The sequence below is a fragment of the Salmo salar genome, chromosome ssa17, assembly GCF_905237065.1.
Source record: "Salmo salar chromosome ssa17, Ssal_v3.1, whole genome shotgun sequence".
In the NCBI taxonomy this organism is placed as follows: Eukaryota; Metazoa; Chordata; class Actinopteri; order Salmoniformes; family Salmonidae; genus Salmo; species Salmo salar.
In genome coordinates, this window is record NC_059458.1 from 85,959,937 (window position 1) to 85,983,881 (window position 23,945).

At 44.0% G+C, this 23,945-nt stretch overlaps 1 pseudogene; it reads right to left on the bottom strand.

Moving 5' to 3' along the window:
- LOC123728297 (rho GTPase-activating protein 8-like) overlaps positions 1–23,945 on the bottom strand; it is a 124,181-nt pseudogene that overhangs the window by 34,012 nt on the left and 66,224 nt on the right.

Consider the following 23,945-nt stretch of genomic DNA (forward strand, 5'->3'; position numbering starts at 1 on the left):
ACAGACCATAGAGGACATTCTACAGGGATATGGACTACATATAGCAGAACAGACCATAGAGGACATTCTACAGGGGAGATATGGACTACATATAGCAGAACAGACCATAGAGGACATTCTACAGAGATATGGACTACATATAGCAGAACAGACCATAGAGGACATTCTACAGAGATATGGACTACATATAGCAGAACAGACCATAGAGGACGTTCTACAGGGGAGATATGGACTACATATAGCAGAACAGACCATAGAGGACATTCTACAGGGGAGATATGGACTACATATAGCAGAACAGACCATAGAGGACATTCTACAGGGGAGATATGGACTACATATAGCAGAACAGACCATAGAGGACATTCTACAGGGGAGATATGGACTACATATAGCAGAACAGACCATAGAGGACGTTCTACAGGGGAGATATGGACTACATATAGCAGAACAGACCATAGAGGACATTCTACAGGGGAGATATGGACTACATATAGCAGAACAGACCATAGAGGACATTCTACAGAGATATGGACTACATATAGCAGAACAGACCATAGAGGACATTCTACAGGGGAGATATGGACTACATATAGCAGAACAGACCATAGAGGACGTTCTACAGAGATATGGACTACATATAGCAGAACAGACCATAGAGGACATTCTACAGAGATATGGACTACATATAGCAGAACAGACCATAGAGGACATTCTACAGAGATATGGACTACATATAGCAGAACAGACCATAGAGGACGTTCTACAGGGGAGATATGGACTACATATAGCAGAACAGACCATAGAGGACATTCTACAGAGATATGGACTACATATAGCAGAACAGACCATAGAGGACATTCTACAGGGGAGATATGGACTACATATAGCAGAACAGACCATAGAGGACATTCTACAGAGATATGGACTACATATAGCAGAACAGACCATAGAGGACATTCTACAGGGGAGATATGGACTACATATAGCAGAACAGACCATAGAGGACGTTCTACAGAGATATGGACTACATATAGCAGAACAGACCATAGAGGACATTCTACAGAGATATGGACTACATATAGCAGAACAGACCATAGAGGACATTCTACAGAGATATGGACTACATATAGCAGAACAGACCATAGAGGACATTCTACAGAGATATGGACTACATATAGCAGAACAGACCATAGAGGACATTCTACAGAGATATGGACTACATATAGCAGAACAGACCATAGAGGACATTCTACAGAGATATGGACTACATATAGCAGAACAGACCATAGAGGACATTCTACAGGGGAGATATGGACTACATATAGCAGAACAGACCATAGAGGACGTTCTACAGGGGAGATATGGACTACATATAGCAGAACAGACCATAGAGGACATTCTACAGAGATATGGACTACATATAGCAGAACAGACCATAGAGGACATTCTACAGGGGAGATATGGACTACATATAGCAGAACAGACCATAGAGGACGTTCTACAGAGATATGGACTACATATAGCAGAACAGACCATAGAGGACATTCTACAGAGATATGGACTACATATAGCAGAACAGACCATAGAGGACATTCTACAGAGATATGGACTACATATAGCAGAACAGACCATAGAGGACATTCTACAGGGGGAGATATGGACTACATATAGCAGAACAGACCATAGAGGACGTTCTACAGGGGAGATATGGACTACATATAGCAGAACAGACCATAGAGGACATTCTACAGGGGAGATATGGACTACATATAGCAGAACAGACCATAGAGGACATTCTACAGGGGAGATATGGACTACATATAGCAGAACAGACCATAGAGGACATTCTACAGAGATATGGACTACATATAGCAGAACAGACCATAGAGGACATTCTACAGGGGAGATATGGACTACATATAGCAGAACAGACCATAGAGGACGTTCTACAGAGATATGGACTACATATAGCAGAACAGACCATAGAGGACATTCTACAGAGATATGGACTACATATAGCAGAACAGACCATAGAGGACATTCTACAGAGATATGGACTACATATAGCAGAACAGACCATAGAGGACATTCTACAGGGGAGATATGGACTACATATAGCAGAACAGACCATAGAGGACATTCTACAGAGATATGGACTACATATAGCAGAACAGACCATAGAGGACATTCTACAGGGGAGATATGGACTACATATAGCAGAACAGACCATAGAGGACATTCTACAGGGATATGGACTACATATAGCAGAACAGACCATAGAGGACGTTCTACAGAGATATGGACTACATATAGCAGAACAGACCATAGAGGACATTCTACAGAGATATGGACTACATATAGCAGAACAGACCATAGAGGACATTCTACAGGGGAGATATGGACTACATATAGCAGAACAGACCATAGAGGACGTTCTACAGGGGAGATATGGACTACATATAGCAGAACAGACCATAGAGGACATTCTACAGAGATATGGACTACATATAGCAGAACAGACCATAGAGGACATTCTACAGGGGAGATATGGACTACATATAGCAGAACAGACCATAGAGGACATTCTACAGAGATATGGACTACATATAAGCAGAACAGACCATAGAGGACATTCTACAGAGATATGGACTACATATAGCAGAACAGACCATAGAGGACGTTCTACAGGGGAGATATGGACTACATATAGCAGAACAGACCATAGAGGACATTCTACAGAGATATGGACTACATATAGCAGAACAGACCATAGAGGACGTTCTACAGAGATATGGACTACATATAGCAGAACAGACCATAGAGGACATTCTACAGGGGAGATATGGACTACATATAGCAGAACAGACCATAGAGGACGTTCTACAGGGGAGATATGGACTACATATAGCAGAACAGACCATAGAGGACATTCTACAGAGATATGGACTACATATAGCAGAACAGACCATAGAGGACATTCTACAGAGATATGGACTACATATAGCAGAACAGACCATAGAGGACATTCTACAGGGGAGATATGGACTACATATAGCAGAACAGACCATAGAGGACATTCTACAGAGATATGGACTACATATAGCAGAACAGACCATAGAGGACATTCTACAGAGATATGGACTACATATAGCAGAACAGACCATAGAGGACATTCTACAGGGGAGATATGGACTACATATAGCAGAACAGACCATAGAGGACATTCTACAGGGGAGATATGGACTACATATAGCAGAACAGACCATAGAGGACATTCTACAGGGGAGATATGGACTACATATAGCAGAACAGACCATAGAGGACATTCTACAGAGATATGGACTACATATAGCAGAACAGACCATAGAGGACATTCTACAGGGAGATATGGACTACATATAGCAGAACAGACCATAGAGGACGTTCTACAGAGATATGGACTACATATAGCAGAACAGACCATAGAGGACATTCTACAGGGGAGATATGGACTACATATAGCAGAACAGACCATAGAGGACATTCTACAGGGGAGATATGGACTACATATAGCAGAACAGACCATAGAGGACATTCTACAGAGATATGGACTACATATAGCAGAACAGACCATAGAGGACATTCTACAGGGGAGATATGGACTACATATAGCAGAACAGACCATAGAGGACGTTCTACAGAGATATGGACTACATATTGCAGAACAGACCATAGAGGACATTCTACAGGGGAGATATGGACTACATATAGCAGAACAGACCATAGAGGACATTCTACAGGGGAGATATGGACTACATATAGCAGAACAGACCATAGAGGACGTTCTACAGGGGAGATATGGACTACATTTAGCAGAACAGACCATAGAGGACATTCTACAGGGGAGATATGGACTACATATAGCAGAACAGACCATAGAGGACGTTCTACAGGGGAGATATGGACTACATATAGCAGAACAGACCATAGAGGACGTTCTACAGAGATATGGACTACATATAGCAGAACAGACCATAGAGGACATTCTACAGGGGAGATATGGACTACATATAGCAGAACAGACCATAGAGGACGTTCTACAGGGGAGATATGGACTACATATAGCAGAACAGACCATAGAGGACGTTCTACAGGGGAGATATGGACTACATATAGCAGAACAGACCATAGAGGACATTCTACAGAGATATGGACTACATATAGCAGAACAGACCATAGAGGACATTCTACAGAGATATGGACTACATATAGCAGAACAGACCATAGAGGACGTTCTACAGAGATATGGACTACATATAGCAGAACAGACCATAGAGGACGTTCTACAGAGATATGGACTACATATAGCAGAACAGACCATAGAGGACATTCTACAGGGGAGATATGGACTACATATAGCAGAACAGACCATAGAGGACATTCTACAGAGATATGGACTACATATAGCAGAACAGACCATAGATGACATTCTACAGGGGAGATATGGACTACATATAGCAGAACAGACCATAGAGGACGTTCTACAGGGGAGATATGGACTACATATAGCAGAACAGACCATAGAGGACATTCTACAGGGATATGGACTACATATAGCAGAACAGACCATAGAGGACATTCTACAGAGATATGGACTACATATAGCAGAACAGACCATAGAGGACATTCTACAGGGATATGGACTACATATAGCAGAACAGACCATAGAGGACATTCTACAGGGGAGATATGGACTACATATAGCAGAACAGACCATAGAGGACATTCTACAGAGATATGGACTACATATAGCAGAACAGACCATAGAGGACGTTCTACAGGGGAGATATGGACTACATATAGCAGAACAGACCATAGAGGACATTCTACAGAGATATGGACTACATATAGCAGAACAGACCATAGAGGACGTTCTACAGGGGAGATATGGACTACATATAGCAGAACAGACCATAGAGGACATTCTACAGGGGAGATATGGACTACATATAGCAGAACAGACCATAGAGGACGTTCTACAGGGGAGATATGGACTACATATAGCAGAACAGACCATAGAGGACGTTCTACAGGGGAGATATGGACTACATATAGCAGAACAGACCATAGAGGACATTCTACAGGGGAGATATGGACTACATATAGCAGAACAGACCATAGAGGACGTTCTACAGGGGAGATATGGACTACATATAGCAGAACAGACCATAGAGGACATTCTACAGAGATATGGACTACATATAGCAGAACAGACCATAGAGGACATTCTACAGGGGAGATATGGACTACATATAGCAGAACAGACCATAGAGGACGTTCTACAGAGATATGGACTACATATAGCAGAACAGACCATAGAGGACATTCTACAGAGATATGGACTACATATAGCAGAACAGACCATAGAGGACGTTCTACAGGGGAGATATGGACTACATATAGCAGAACAGACCATAGAGGACATTCTACAGAGATATGGACTACATATAGCAGAACAGACCATAGAGGACATTCTACAGGGGTGATATGGACTACATATAGCAGAACAGACCATAGAGGACATTCTACAGGGGAGATATGGACTACATATAGCAGAACAGACCATAGAGGACGTTATACAGGGGAGATATGGACTACATATAGCAGAACAGACCATAGAGGACGTTCTACAGAGATATGGACTACATATAGCAGAACAGACCATAGAGGACATTCTACAGAGATATGGACTACATATAGCAGAACAGACCATAGAGGACATTCTACAGGGGAGATATGGACTACATATAGCAGAACAGACCATAGAGGACATTCTACAGAGATATGGACTACATATAGCAGAACAGACCATAGAGGACATTCTACAGGGGAGATATGGACTACATATAGCAGAACAGACCATAGAGGACGTTCTACAGGGGAGATATGGACTACATATAGCAGAACAGACCATAGAGGACATTCTACAGAGATATGGACTACATATAGCAGAACAGACCATAGAGGACGTTCTACAGAGATATGGACTACATATAGCAGAACAGACCATAGAGGACGTTCTAAAGAGATATGGACTACATATAGCAGAACAGACCATAGAGGACATTCTACAGAGATATGGACTACATATAGCAGAACAGACCATAGAGGACATTCTACAGGGGAGATATGGACTACATATAGCAGAACAGACCATAGAGGACATTCTACAGAGATATGGACTACATATAGCAGAACAGACCATAGAGGACATTCTACAGAGATATGGACTACATATAGCAGAACAGACCATAGAGGACGTTCTACAGGGGAGATATGGACTACATATAGCAGAACAGACCATAGAGGACGTTCTACAGAGATATGGACTACATATAGCAGAACAGACCATAGAGGACATTCTACAGGGATATGGACTACATATAGCAGAACAGACCATAGAGGACATTCTACAGGGGAGATATGGACTACATATAGCAGAACAGACCATAGAGGACATTCTACAGGGGAGATATGGACTACATATAGCAGAACAGACCATAGAGGACATTCTACAGGGGAGATATGGACTACATATAGCAGAACAGACCATAGAGGACATTCTACAGAGATATGGACTACATATAGCAGAACAGACCATAGAGGACGTTCTACAGAGATATGGACTACATATAGCAGAACAGACCATAGAGGACATTCTACAGAGATATGGACTACATATAGCAGAACAGACCATAGAGGACGTTCTACAGAGATATGGACTACATATAGCAGAACAGACCATAGAGGACATTCTACAGAGATATGGACTACATATAGCAGAACAGACCATAGAGGACATTCTACAGGGGAGATATGGACTACATATAGCAGAACAGACCATAGAGGACGTTCTACAGAGATATGGACTACATATAGCAGAACAGACCATAGAGGACATTCTACAGAGATATGGACTACATATAGCAGAACAGACCATAGAGGACATTCTACAGAGATATGGACTACATATAGCAGAACAGACCATAGAGGACATTCTACAGAGATATGGACTACATATAGCAGAACAGACCATAGAGGACGTTCTACAGGGGAGATATGGACTACATATAGCAGAACAGACCATAGAGGACATTCTACAGGGATATGGACTACATATAGCAGAACAGACCATAGAGGACATTCTACAGAGATATGGACTACATATAGCAGAACAGACCATAGATGACATTCTACAGAGATATGGACTACATATAGCAGAACAGACCATAGAGGACATTCTACAGGGGAGATATGGACTACATATAGCAGAACAGACCATAGAGGACGTTCTACAGAGATATGGACTACATATAGCAGAACAGACCATAGAGGACGTTCTACAGAGATATGGACTACATATAGCAGAACAGACCATAGAGGACGTTCTACAGGGGAGATATGGACTACATATAGCAGAACAGACCATAGAGGACGTTCTACAGAGATATGGACTACATATAGCAGAACAGACCATAGAGGACGTTCTACAGGGGAGATATGGACTACATATAGCAGAACAGACCATAGAGGACATTCTACAGGGGAGATATGGACTACATATAGCAGAACAGACCATAGAGGACGTTCTACAGGGGAGATATGGACTACTCAGTGTACATAAACACCACATATGATATGATGGTCGTGCTGACTCACTGCAGTAGGTGGTGGTGGTTGAGCTGATGGGAGGGGGGCATCAGGCAGCTACTGAAGATAACTAGCTTCCTGCCGTAGTTATCATCACCTGGAGAGAACAGAGAGAGAACAGGAGGAGAGAACAGAAGGGAACAGGAGGAGAGAACAGAAGGGAACAGGAGGAGAGAACAGAAGGGAACAGGAGGAGAGAACAGGAGAGAGAGAGAGAACAGGAAGAGAGGGAGTACAGGAAGAGAGAGAGAGAGAGAGAACAGGAGAGAGAGAGAACAGGAGAGAGAGAGAACAGGAAGTGAGAGAGAACAGGAAGTGAGAGAGAACAGGAGAGAGAGAGAGAACAGGAAGTGAGAGAGAACAGGAAGTGAGAGAGAACAGGGAGAGAGAGAGAGAGAGAGAGAACAGGAAGTGAGAGAGAACAGGAAGTGAGAGAGAACAGGGAGAGAGAGAGAACAGGAAGAGAGAGAACAGGAAGAGAGAGAGAACAGGAAGAGAGAGAGAACAGGAAGAGAGAGAGAACAGGAAGAGAGAGAGAACAGGAGAGAGAGAGAGAACAGGAGAGAGAGAGAGAACAGGAGAGAGAGAGAGAACAGGAGAGAGAGAGAGAACAGGAGAGAGAGAGAGAACAGGAGAGAGAGAGAGAACAGGAGAGAGAGAGAGAACAGGAGAGAGAGAGAGAACAGGAAGAGAGAGAACAGGAGGGAACAGGAGGAGAGAACAGGAGAGAACAGAGAGAACAGAAGGGAACAGGAGGAGAGAACAGAGAGAACAGGAGGAGAAAGAGAACAGGAGGAGAAAGAGAACAGGAGGAGAGAACAGAGAGAACAGGAGAGAGAGAACAGGAGGAGAGAGAGAGAACAGGAGGAGAGAGAGAAACAGGAGGAGAGAGAGAACAGGAGGAGAGAGAGAACAGGAGGAGAGAGAGAGAACAGGAGGAGAGAGAGAACAGGAGGAGAGAGAGAACAGGAGGAGAGAGAGAACAGGAGGAGAGAGAGAGAACAGGAGGAGAGAGAGAACAGGAGGAGAGAGAGAACAGGAGGAGAGAGAGAGAACAGGAGGAGAGAGAGAGAACAGGAGGAGAGAGAGAGAACAGGAGGAGAGAGAGAGAACGAAGAGAGAGAGAGCACATCAGCACATTAATTAATGGTGTTTTCCCACTAATTGATAGCATTTTGGAACATAGCCTACTGCTGTGTGAATTGCTGCCATTTTGTGAAGATTTTCAGGCTAAATTAGGCCGGTGTAGGCCGTGATTGTAAATAAGAATTTGTTCTTAACTGACTTGCTTAGTTTAAATAAAGGTAAAATAAAACATTTAAAAAAACGTTCTGATCTGGTGCATCAGCTTCATTGCTTTTAAAAGGTGTTTTGATGTGAGTGGTTGTATTCATTTGGGATATATTGCATCCCACAACTATCTCAGACTATGTTTGGAATATTTCTCTCTCGCAGAAGGACAAGTCGACCAATAGACCAAACACTGCATTCAGAAAAGTACTCAGAACCTTTGCCTTTTTTTTCACCCCGCATTTTGTTACGTTACAGACTCATTCTAAAATGGATTAAATACATGTTTTTTCCTCATCAATCGACACACACTACCCCATAATGACAAAGCAAAAAATAGATTTTTTTGAAAATCTATTAAAAATAAATAAAAAAAACAGAAATACCTTATTTACATAAGTATTCAGACTCGAAATTTGAGCTCTGGATGTTTCTACAACTTGATTGGTGGTAAATTTGGAGGTCAAATCTGGAGGTAAAATTTAGCTCCACCTGTGGTAAATTCTATTGTTTGGACATGACTTAGAAAAGCACACACCTGTCTATATAAGGTCCCACGGTTGACAGTGCACGTCAGAGCAAAAACCAAGCCATGAGGTCAAAGGAATTGGCCCGTAGAGCACTTTGTGACATCGGTTGATGTAAAAAGGGCTTTATAAATACACTTCAATGATAAATCTGATTGATAGCGCTCCGAGACAGGATTGTGTCGAGGCACAGATCTGGGGGAAGGGTACCAACAACAAAAAAATGTCTGCAGCATTGAAGGTCCCCAAGAACACAGTGGCCTCCATCATTCTTAAATGGAAGACGTTTGGAACCACCAAGACTCTTCCTAGAGCTGGCCGCCCGGCCAAACTGAGCAATCGGGGGAGAAGGGCCTTGGTCAGGGAGGTGACCAAGAACCTGATGGTCACTCTGACAGAGCTCCAGAGTTCCTCTGTGGAGATGGGAGAATCTTCCAGAAGGACAACCATCTCTGCAGCACTCCACCAATCAGGCCTTTATGGTAGAGTAGCCAGACGGAAGCCACTCCTCAGTAAAAGGCACATGACAGCCCGCTTGGAGTTTGGCAAAAGGCATCTAAAGGACTCAGACCTTGAGAAACAAGATTCTCTGGTCTGATGAAACCAAGATTGAATTCTTTGGCCTGAATGCCAAGCTTCACATCTGGAGGAAACCTAGCACCATCCCTACGGTGAAGCATGGTGGTGGCAGCATCACACTGTGGGGATGTTTTTCAGCAGCAGGGGCTGGGAGACTAGTCAGGATCGAGGGAAAGATGAACGGAGCAAAGAACTGAGAGATCCTAGATGAAAACCTGCTCCAGAGCACTCAGGACCTCAGACTGGGGCGAAGGTTCACCTTCCAACAGGACAACGACCCTAAGCACACAGACAAGACAATGCAGGAGTGGCTTCGGGACAAGTCTCTGAATGTCCTTGAGTGGCCCAGCCAGAGCCCGGACTTGAACCCAATCAAACATCTCTGGAGAGACCTGAAAATAGCTGTGCAGCGACGCTCCCCATCCAACCTAACAGACCTTGAGAGGATCTGTCGAGAAGAATGGGAGAAACTCCCCAAATACAGGTGTGCCAAGCTTGTAGCTTCATTTCCAAGAAGACTCGATGCTGTAATCACTGCCAAAGGTGCTTCAACAAAGTACTGAGTAAAGGGTCTGAATACTTATGTAAATGAGATTTCAGTTTTTTATTTGTAATAAATTCGCAAACATTTCTCAACCTGTTTACGCTTTGTCATTATGGGGTATTGTGATGTCATTATGGGGTATTGTGATGTCATTATGGGGTATTGTGATGTCATTATGGGGTATTGTGATGTCATTATGGGGTATTGTGATGTCATTATGGGGTATTGTGTGTAGATTGATGAGGAGGAAAAAACAATTTAATACATTTTAGAATAAGGCTGTAAACGTAACAAAATATGGAAATTGGAGGACTGAATACTTTCCAAATGCTCTCTAGGTCAACTTTTGTACTTATAGGGGATAGTAGATTGACATAGGCTAGTGCTTTCGCTGTTCGTTAGGCCTACTCAGCTTGTTGGCTGATGAAAATGTTAAAAGTAAATGTAGACAGTTCTTCCAACATCTTCAATTTGTATTTTATTTATTTCACCTTTGTTTAACCAGGTAGGCAAGTTGAGAACAAGTTGTCATTTACAACTGCGACCTGACCAAGAATAAAGCAAAGCAGTGCGACAAAAACAACAACACAGAGTTACACTTGGAGTAAACAAACATACAGTCAATAATACAGTAGAGAAAAAAAGAAAGTCTATATACAGTGTGTGTAAAAGGCGTGAGGAGGTAAGGCAATAAATAGGCCGTAGTAGCAAAGTAATTACAATTTAGCAGATTAACACTGGAGTGATAGATGAGCAGATGATGATGAACAGATGAAGATGTGCATGTAGAGATACTGGGGTGCAAAAAGAGCAAAATGCGCCTTGGAATCTGATAGGAAGAACGAGCTCTGTTACGTCCTCCGATTTCTATTCCATTCAGCCATTTTAAATTCTATTCTTCATACTATAAAATAACACCACAATGCTACACTAGTCTGCTAAATGAACTAGTGTAGCCCCACAGCCATATGACATAACCACATCAGGACGTGCTAAATGAACTAGTGTAGCCCCACAGCCATATGACATAACCACATCAGGACGTGCTAAATGAACTAGTGTAGCCCCACAGCCATATGACATAACCACATCAGGACCTGCTAAATGAACTAGTGTAGTCCACAGCCATATGACATAACCACATCAGGACCTGCTAAATGAACTAGTGTAGTAGTCCACAGCCATATGACATAACCACATCAGGACCTGCTAAATGAACTAGTGTAGCCCCACAGCCATATGACATAACCACATCAGGACATGCTAAATGAACTAGTGTAGCCCCACAGCCATATGACATAACCACATCAGGACCTGCTAAATGAACTAGTGTAGTAGCCCACAGCCATATGACATAACCACATCATGACCTGCTAAATGAACTAGTGTAGTAGCCCACAGCCATATGACATAACCACATCAGGACCTGCTAAATGAACTAGTGTAGTAGCCCACAGCCATATGACATAACCACATCATGACCTGCTAAATGAACTAGTGTAGTAGCCCACAGCCATATGACATAACCACATCAGGACGTGCTAAATGAACTAGTGTAGCCCCACAGCCATATGACATAACCACATCATGACCTGCTAAATGAACTAGTGTAGCCCCACAGCCATATGACATAACCACATCAGGACCTGCTAAATGAACTAGTGTAGTCCCCACAGCCATATGACATAACCACATCAGGACCTGCTAAATGAACTAGTGTAGCCCCACAGCCATATGACATAACCACATCAGGACCTGCTAAATGACCTAGTGTAGCCCCACAGCCATATGACATAACCACATCAGGACCTGCTAAATGAACTAGTGTAGTCCCACAGCCATATGACATAACCACATCAGGACCTGCTAAATGAACTAGTGTAGCCCCACAGCCATATGACATAACCACATCAGGACCTGCTAAATGAACTAGTGTAGTACCCACAGCCATATGACATAACCACATCAGGACCTGCTAAATGAACTAGTGTAGTAGCCCACAGCCATATGACATAACCACATCAGGACCTGTTAAATGAACTAGTGTAGTAGCCCACAGCCATATGACATAACCACATCAGGACCTGCTAAATGACCTAGTGTAGCCCCACAGCCATATGACATAACCACATCAGGACCTGCTAAATGACCTAGTGTAGCCCCACAGCCATATGACATAACCACATCAGGACCTGCTAAATGAACTAGTGTAGTAGCCCACAGCCATATGACATAACCACATCAGGACCTGCTAAATGAACTAGTGTAGCCCCACAGCCATATGACATAACCACATCAGGACCTGCTAAATGAACTAGTGTAGTAGCCCACAGCCATATGACATAACCACATCAGGACCTGCTAAATGAACTAGTGTAGCCCCACAGCCATATGACATAACCACATCAGGACCTGCTAAATGAACTAGTGTAGTAGCCCACAGCCATATGACATAACCACATCAGGACCTGCTAAATGAACTAGTGTAGCCCCACAGCCATATGACATAACCACATCAGGACCTGCTAAATGAACTAGTGTAGTAGCCCACAGCCATATGACATAACCACATCAGGACCTGCTAAATGAACTAGTGTAGTAGCCCACAGCCATATGACATAACCACATCAGGACCTGCTAAATGAACTAGTGTAGCCCCACAGCCATATGACATAACCACATCAGGACCTGCTAAATGAACTAGTGTAGTAGCCCACAGCCATATGACATAACCACATCAGGACCTGCTAAATGAACTAGTGTAGCCCCACAGCCATATGACATAACCACATCAGGACCTGCTAAATGAACTAGTGTAGCCCCACAGCCATATGACATAACCACATCAGGACCTGCTAAATGAACTAGTGTAGCCCCACAGCCATATGACATAACCACATCAGGACCTGCTAAATGAACTAGTGTAGTAGCCCACAGCCATATGACATAACCACATCAGGACCTGCTAAATGAACTAGTGTAGCCCACAGCCATATGACATAACCACATCAGGACCTGCTAAATGAACTAGTGTAGTAGCCCCACAGCCATATGACATAACCACATCAGGACCTGCTAAATGAACTAGTGTAGTAGCCCACAGCCATATGACATAACCACATCAGGACCTGCTAAATGAACTAGTGTAGCCCCACAGCCATATGACATAACCACATCAGGACCTGCTAAATGAACTAGTGTAGTAGCCCACAGCCATATGACATAACCACATCAGGACCTGCTAAATGAACTAGTGTAGTGCCCCACAGCCATATGACATAACCACATCAGGACCTGCTAAATGAACTAGTGTAGTAGCCCACAGCCATATGACATAACCACATCAGGACCTGCTAAATGAACTAGTGTAGCCCCACAGCCATATGACATAACCACATCAGGACCTGCTAAATGAACTAGTGTAGTAGCCCACAGCCATATGACATAACCACATCAGGACCTGCTAAATGAACTAGTGTAGTCTCCACAGCCATATGACATAACCACATCAGGACCTGCTAAATGAACTAGTGTAGTAGCCCACAGCCATATGACATAACCACATCAGGACCTGCTAAATGAACTAGTGTAGCAGCCCACAGCCATATGACATAACCACATCAGGACCTGCTAAATGAACTAGTGTAGTAGCCCACAGCCATATGACATAACCACATCAGGACCTGCTAAATGAACTAGTGTAGCCCCACAGCCATATGACATAACCACATCAGGACCTGCTAAATGAACTAGTGTAGTAGCCCCACAGCCATATGACATAACCACATCAGGACCTGCTAAATGAACTAGTGTAGTCTCCACAGCCATATGACATAACCACATCAGGACCTGCTAAATGAACTAGTGTAGTAGCCCACAGCCATATGACATAACCACATCAGGACCTGCTAAATGAACTAGTGTAGCCCCACAGCCATATGACATAACCACATCAGGACCTGCTAAATGAACTAGTGTGGCAGCCCACAGCCATATGACATAACCACATCAGGACCTGCTAAATGAACTAGTGTAGCCCCACAGCCATATGACATAACCACATCAGGACCTGCTAAATGAACTAGTGTAGTAGCCCACAGCCATATGACATAACCACATCAGGACCTGCTAAATGAACTAGTGTAGTCCCACAGCCATATGACATAACCACATCAGGACCTGCTAAATGAACTAGTGTAGCCCCACAGCCATATGACATAACCACATCAGGACCTGCTAAATGAACTAGTGTAGCCCCACAGCCATATGACATAACCACATCAGGACCTGCTAAATGAACTAGTGTAGTAGCCCACAGCCATATGACATAACCACATCAGGACCTGCTAAATGAACTAGTGTAGCCCCACAGCCATATGACATAACCACATCAGGACCTGCTAAATGAACTAGTGTAGTACCCACAGCCATATGACATAACCACATCAGGACCTGCTAAATGAACTAGTGTAGCCCCACAGCCATATGACATAACCACATCAGGACCTGCTAAATGAACTAGTGTAGTAGCCCACAGCCATATGACATAACCACATCAGGACCTGCTAAATGAACTAGTGTAGTCCCACAGCCATATGACATAACCACATCAGGACCTGCTAAATGAACTAGTGTAGCCCCACAGCCATATGACATAACCACATCAGGACCTGCTAAATGAACTAGTGTAGCCCCACAGCCATATGACATAACCACATCAGGACCTGCTAAATGAACTAGTGTAGTAGCCCACAGCCATATGACATAACCACATCAGGACCTGCTAAATGAACTAGTGTAGCCCCACAGCCATATGACATAACCACATCAGGACCTGCTAAATGAACTAGTGTAGCCCCACAGCCATATGACATAACCACATCAGGACCTGCTAAATGAACTAGTGTAGCCCCACAGCCATATGACATAACCACATCAGGACCTGCTAAATGAACTAGTGTAGCCCCACAGCCATATGACATAACCACATCAGGACCTGCTAAATGAACTAGTGTAGTAGCCCACAGCCATATGACATAACCACATCAGGACCTGCTAAATGAACTAGTGTAGTAGCCCACAGCCATATGACATAACCACATCAGGACCTGCTAAATGAACTAGTGTAGTAGCCCACAGCCATATGACATAACCACATCAGGACCTGCTAAATGAACTAGTGTAGCAGCCCACAGCCATATGACATAACCACATCAGGACCTGCTAAATGAACTAGTGTAGTGCCCACAGCCATATGACATAACCACATCAGGACCTGCTAAATGAACTAGTGTAGTAGCCCACAGCCATATGACATAACCACATCAGGACCTGCTAAATGAACTAGTGTAGTCGCCCACAGCCATATGACATAACCACATCAGGACCTGCTAAATGAACTAGTGTAGTACCCACAGCCATATGACATAACCACATCAGGACCTGCTAAATGAACTAGTGTAGTAGCCCACAGCCATATGACATAACCACATCAGGACCTGCTAAATGAACTAGTGTAGCCCCACAGCCATATGACATAACCACATCAGGACCTGCTAAATGAACTAGTGTAGTAGCCCACAGCCATATGACATAACCACATCAGGACCTGCTAAATGAACTAGTGTAGCCCACAGCCATATGACATAACCACATCAGGACCTGCTAAATGAACTAGTGTAGCCCCACAGCCATATGACATAACCACATCAGGACCTGCTAAATGAACTAGTGTAGTCCCACAGCCATATGACATAACCACATCAGGACCTGCTAAATGAACTAGTGTAGTAGCCCACAGCCATATGACATAACCACATCAGGACCTGCTAAATGAACTAGTGTAGCCCCACAGCCATATGACATAACCACATCAGGACCTGCTAAATGAACTAGTGTAGTAGCCCACAGCCATATGACATAACCACATCAGGACCTGCTAAATGAACTAGTGTAGTAGCCCCACAGCCATATGACATAACCACATCAGGACCTGCTAAATGAACTAGTGTAGCAGCCCACAGCCATATGACATAACCACATCAGGACCTGCTAAATGAACTAGTGTAGTAGCCCACAGCCATATGACATAACCACATCAGGACCTGCTAAATGAACTAGTGTAGCCCCACAGCCATATGACATAACCACATCAGGACCTGCTAAATGAACTAGTGTAGTAGCCCACAGCCATATGACATAACCACATCAGGACCTGCTAAATGAACTAGTGTAGCCCCACAGCCATATGACATAACCACATCAGGACCTGCTAAATGAACTAGTGTAGTAGCCCACAGCCATATGACATAACCACATCAGGACCTGCTAAATGAACTAGTGTAGCCCCACAGCCATATGACATAACCACATCAGGACCTGCTAAATGAACTAGTGTAGTAGCCCACAGCCATATGACATAACCACATCAGGACCTGCTAAATGAACTAGTGTAGTAGCCCACAGCCATATGACATAACCACATCAGGACCTGCTAAATGAACTAGTGTAGTAGCCCACAGCCATATGACATAACCACATCAGGACCTGCTAAATGAACTAGTGTAGCCCCACAGCCATATGACATAACCACATCAGGACCTGCTAAATGAACTAGTGTAGCGCCCACAGCCATATGACATAACCACATCAGGACCTGCTAAATGAACTAGTGTAGCCCACAGCCATATGACATAACCACATCAGGACCTGCTAAATGAACTAGTGTAGTAGCCCACAGCCATATGACATAACCACATCAGGACCTGCTAAATGAACTAGTGTAGCCCCACAGCCATATGACATAACCACATCAGGACCTGCTAAATGAACTAGTGTAGTAGCCCACAGCCATATGACATAACCACATCAGGACCTGCTAAATGAACTAGTGTAGCCCCACAGCCATATGACATAACCACATCAGGACCTGCTAAATGAACTAGTGTAGTAGCCCACAGCCATATGACATAACCACATCAGGACCTGCTAAATGAACTAGTGTAGTAGCCCACAGCCATATGACATAACCACATCAGGACCTGCTAAATGAACTAGTGTAGCCCCACAGCCATATGACATAACCACATCAGGACCTGCTAAATGAACTAGTGTAGTGTCCACAGCCATATGACATAACCACATCAGGACCTGCTAAATGAACTAGTGTAGTAGCCCACAGCCATATGACATAACCACATCAGGACCTGCTAAATGAACTAGTGTAGCCCCACAGCCATATGACATAACCACATCAGGACCTGCTAAATGAACTAGTGTAGTGCCCACAGCCATATGACATAACCACATCAGGACCTGCTAAATGAACTAGTGTAGTAGCCCACAGCCATATGACATAACCACATCAGGACCTGCTAAATGAACTAGTGTAGTAGCCCACAGCCATATGACATAACCACATCAGGACCTGCTAAATGAACTAGTGTAGTAGCCCACAGCCATATGACATAACCACATCAGGACCTGCTAAATGAACTAGTGTAGCCCCACAGCCATATGACATAACCACATCAGGACCTGCTAAATGAACTAGTGTAGCCCCACAGCCATATGACATAACCACATCAGGACCTGCTAAATGAACTAGTGTAGTAGCCCACAGCCATATGACATAACCACATCAGGACCTGCTAAATGAACTAGTGTAGCCCCACAGCCATATGACATAACCACATCAGGACCTGCTAAATGAACTAGTGTAGCCCCACAGCCATATGACATAACCACATCAGGACCTGCTAAATGAACTAGTGTAGCAGCCCACAGCCATATGACATAACCACATCAGGACCTGCTAAATGAACTAGTGTAGCCCCACAGCCATATGACATAACCACATCAGGACCTGCTAAATGAACTAGTGTAGCCCCACAGCCATATGACATAACCAGATCAGGACCTGCTAAATGAACTAGTGTAGTAGCCCACAGCCATATGACATAACCACATCAGGACCTGCTAAATGAACTAGTGTAGTCCCACAGCCATATGACATAACCACATCAGGACCTGCTAAATGAACTAGTGTAGCCTCACAGCCATATGACATAACCACATCAGGACCTGCTAAATGAAATAGTGTAGTCCACAGCCATATGACATAACCACATCAGGACCTGCTAAATGAACTAGTGTAGCCCCACAGCCATATGACATAACCACATCAGGACCTGCTAAATGAACTAGTGTAGTAGTCCACAGTCATATGACATAACCACATCAGAACCTGCTAAATGAACTAGTGTAGTAGTCCACAGCCATATGACATAACCACATCAGGACCTGCTAAATGAACTAGTGTAGCCCCACAGCCATATGACATAACCACATCAGGACCTGCTAAATGAACTAGTGTAGCCCCACAGCCATATGACATAACCACATCAGGACCTGCTAAATGAACTAGTGTAGTAGCCCACAGCCATATGACATAACCACATCAGGACCTGCTAAATGAACTAGTGTAGCCCCACAGCCATATGACATAACCACATCAGGACCTGCTAAATGAACTAGTGTAGTAGCCCACAGCCATATGACATAACCACACCAGGACCTGCTAAATGAACTAGTGTAGTAGCCCCACAGCCATATGACATAACCACATCAGGACCTGCTAAATGAACTAGTGTAGCCTCACAGCCATATGACATAACCACATCAGGACCTGCTAAATGAACTAGTGTAGTAGCCCACAGCCATATGACATAACCACATCAGGACCTGCTAAATGAACTAGTGTAGTAGCCCACAGCCATATGACATAACCACATCAGGACCTGCTAAATGAACTAGTGTAGCCCCACAGCCATATGACATAACCACATCAGGACCTGCTAAATGAACTAGTGTAGTCCACAGCCATGTGACATAACCACATCAGGACCTGCTAAATGAACTAGTGTAGCCCACAGCCATATGACATAACCACATCAGGACCTGCTAAATGAACTAGTGTAGTAGCCCACAGCCATATGACATAACCACATCAGGACCTGCTAAATGAACTAGTGTAGCCCCACAGCCATATGACATAACCACATCAGGACCTGCTAAATGAACTAGTGTAGCCCCACAGCCATATGACATAACCACATCAGGACCTGCTAAATGAACTAGTGTAGTAGCCCACAGCCATATGACATAACCACATCAGGACCTGCTAAATGAACTAGTGTAGTAGCCCACAGCCATATGACATAACCACATCAGGACCTGCTAAATGAACTAGTGTAGCCCCACAGCCATATGACATAACCACATCAGGACCTGCTAAATGAACTAGTGTAGTAGCCCACAGCCATATGACATAACCACATCAGGACCTGCTAAATGAACTAGTGTAGTAGCCCACAGCCATATGACATAACCACATCAGGACCTGCTAAATGAACTAGTGTAGTAGCCCACAGCCATATGACATAACCACATCAGGACCTGCTAAATGAACTAGTGTAGCCCCACAGCCATATGACATAACCACATCAGGACCTGCTAAATGAACTAGTGTAGTAGCCCACAGCCATATGACATAACCACATCAGGACCTGCTAAATGAACTAGTGTAGTGCCCACAGCCATATGACATAACCACATCAGGACCTGCTAAATGAACTAGTGTAGCCCCACAGCCATATGACATAACCAGATCAGGACCTGCTAAATGAACTAGTGTAGCCCCACAGCCATATGACATAACCACATCAGGACCTGCTAAATGAACTAGTGAAGTAGCCCACAGCCATATGACATAACCACATCAGGACCTGCTAAATGAACTAGTGTAGCCCCACAGCCATATGACATAACCACATCAGGACCTGCTAAATGAACTAGTGTAGTCCCACAGCCATATGACATAACCACATCAGGACCTGCTAAATGAACTTGTGTAGTCGTCCACAGCCATATGACATAACCACATCAGGACCTGCTAAATGAACTAGTGTAGTAGCCCACAGCCATATGACATAACCACATCAGGACCTGCTAAATGAACTAGTGTAGCCCCACAGCCATATGACATAACCACACCAGGACCTGCTAAATGAACTAGTGTAGTAGCCCACAGCCATATGACATAACCACATCAGGACCTGCTAAATGAACTAGTGTAGCCCCACAGCCATATGACATAACCACATCAGGACCTGCTAAATGAACTAGTGTAGTAGTCCACAGCCATATGACATAACCACATCAGGACCTGCTAAATGAACTAGTGTAGCCCCACAGCCATATGACATAACCACATCAGGACCTGCTAAATGAACTAGTGTAGTAGCCCACAGCCATATGACATAACCACATCAGGACCTGCTAAATGAACTAGTGTAGCCCCACAGCCATATGACATAACCACATCAGGACCTGCTAAATGAACTAGTGTAGTAGCCCACAGCCATATGACATAACCACATCAGGACCTGCTAAATGAACTAGTGTAGCCCCACAGCCATATGACATAACCACATCAGGACCTGCTAAATGAACTAGTGTAGTAGCCCACAGCCATATGACATAACCACATCAGGACCTGCTAAATGAACTAGTGTAGCCCCACAGCCATATGATATAACCACATCAGGACCTGCTAAATGAACTAGTGTAGCCCCAAAGCCATATGACATAACCACATCAGGACCTGCTAAATGAACTAGTGTAGTAGCCCACAGCCATATGACATAACCACATCAGGACCTGCTAAATGAACTAGTGTAGTAGCCCACAGCCATATGACATAACCACATCAGGACCTGCTAAATGAACTAGTGTAGCCCCACAGCCATATGACATAACCACATCAGGACCTGCTAAATGAACTAGTGTAGCCCCACAGCCATATGACATAACCACATCAGGACCTGCTAAATGAACTAGTGTAGCCCCACAGCCATATGACATAACCACATCAGGACCTGCTAAATGAACTAGTGTAGTAGCCCACAGCCATATGACATAACCACATCAGGACCTGCTAAATGAACTAGTGTAGCCCCACAGCCATATGACATAACCACATCAGGACCTGCTAAATGAACTAGTGTAGCGCCCACAGCCATATGACATAACCACATCAGGACCTGCTAAATGAACTAGTGTAGCCCCACAGCCATATGACATAACCACATCAGGACCTGCTAAATGAACTAGTGTAGTAGCCCACAGCCATATGACATAACCACATCAGGACCTGCTAAATGAACTAGTGTAGTAGTCCACAGCCATATGACATAACCACATCAGGACCTGCTAAATGAACTAGTGTAGTAGCCCACAGCCATATGACATAACCACATCAGGACCTGCTAAATGAACTAGTGTAGTAGCCCACAGCCATATGACATAACCACATCAGGACCTGCTAAATGAACTAGTGTAGTAGCCCACAGCCATATGACATAACCACATCAGGACCTGCTAAATGAACTAGTGTAGCCCCACAGCCATATGACATAACCACATCAGGACCTGCTAAATTAACTAGTGTAGCCCACAGCCATATGACATAACCAGAACAGGACCTGCTAAATGAACTAGTGTAGTAGCCCACAGCCATATGACATAACCACATCAGGACCTGCTAAATGAACTAGTGTAGTAGCCCACAGCCATATGACATAACCACATCAGGACCTGCTAAATGAACTAGTGTAGCCCCACAGCCATATGACATAACCACATCAGGACCTGCTAAATGAACTAGTGTAGCCCCACAGCCATATGACATAACCACATCAGGACCTGCTAAATGAACTAGTGTAGTCCACAGCCATATGACATAACCACATCAGGACCTGCTAAATGAACTAGTGTAGCCCCACAGCCATATGACATTACCACATCAGGACCTGCTAAATGAACTAGTGTAGTAGCCCACAGCCATATGACATAACCACATCAGGACCTGCTAAATGAACTAGTGTAGCCCCACAGCCATATGACATAACCACATCAGGACCTGCTAAATGAACTAGTGTAGTAGCCCACAGCCATATGACATAACCACATCAGGACCTGCTAAATGAACTAGTGTAGCCCCACAGCCATATGACATAACCACATCAGGACCTGCTAAATGAACTAGTGTAGTAGCCCACAGCCATATGACATAACCACATCAGGACCTGCTAAATGAACTAGTGTAGCCCCACAGCCATATGACATAACCACATCAGGACCTGCTAAATTAACTAGTGTAGCCCACAGCCATATGACATAACCAGAACAGGACCTGCTAAATGAACTAGTGTAGTAGCCCACAGCCATATGACATAACCACATCAGGACCTGCTAAATGAACTAGTGTAGTAGCCCCACAGCCATATGACATAACCACATCAGGACCTGCTAAATGAACTAGTGTAGCCCCACAGCCATATGACATAACCACATCAGGACCTGCTAAATGAACTAGTGTAGCCCCACAGCCATATGACATAACCACATCAGGACCTGCTAAATGAACTAGTGTAGCCCCACAGCCATATGACATAACCACATCAGGACCTGCTAAATGAACTAGTGTAGTCCACAGCCATATGACATAACCACATCAGGACCTGCTAAATGAACTAGTGTAGCCCCACAGCCATATGACATTACCACATCAGGACCTGCTAAATGAACTAGTGTAGTAGCCCACAGCCATATGACATAACCACATTAGGACCTGCTAAATGAACTAGTGTAGCCCCCACAGCCATATGACATAACCACATCAGGACCTGCTAAATGAACTAGTGTAGCCCCACAGCCATATGACATAACCACATCAGGACCTGCTAAATGAACTAGTGTAGTAGCCCACAGCCATATGACATAACCACATCAGGACCTGCTAAATGAACTAGTGTAGTCGTCCACAGCCATATGACATAACCACATCAGGACCTGCTAAATGAACTAGTGTAGTAGCCCACAGCCATATGACATAACCACATCAGGACCTGCTAAATGAACTAGTGTAGTAGCCCACAGCCATATGACATAACCACATCAGGACCTGCTAAATGAACTAGTGTAGCCCCACAGCCATATGACATAACCACATCAGGACCTGCTAAATTAACTAGTGTAGCCCACAGCCATATGACATAACCAGATCAGGACCTGCTAAATGAACTAGTGTAGTAGCCCACAGCCATATGACATAACCACATCAGGACCTGCTAAATGAACTAGTGTAGCCCCACAGCCATATGACATAACCACATCAGGACCTGCTAAATGAACTAGTGTAGTAGCCCACAGCCATATGACATAACCACATCAGGACCTGCTAAATGAACTAG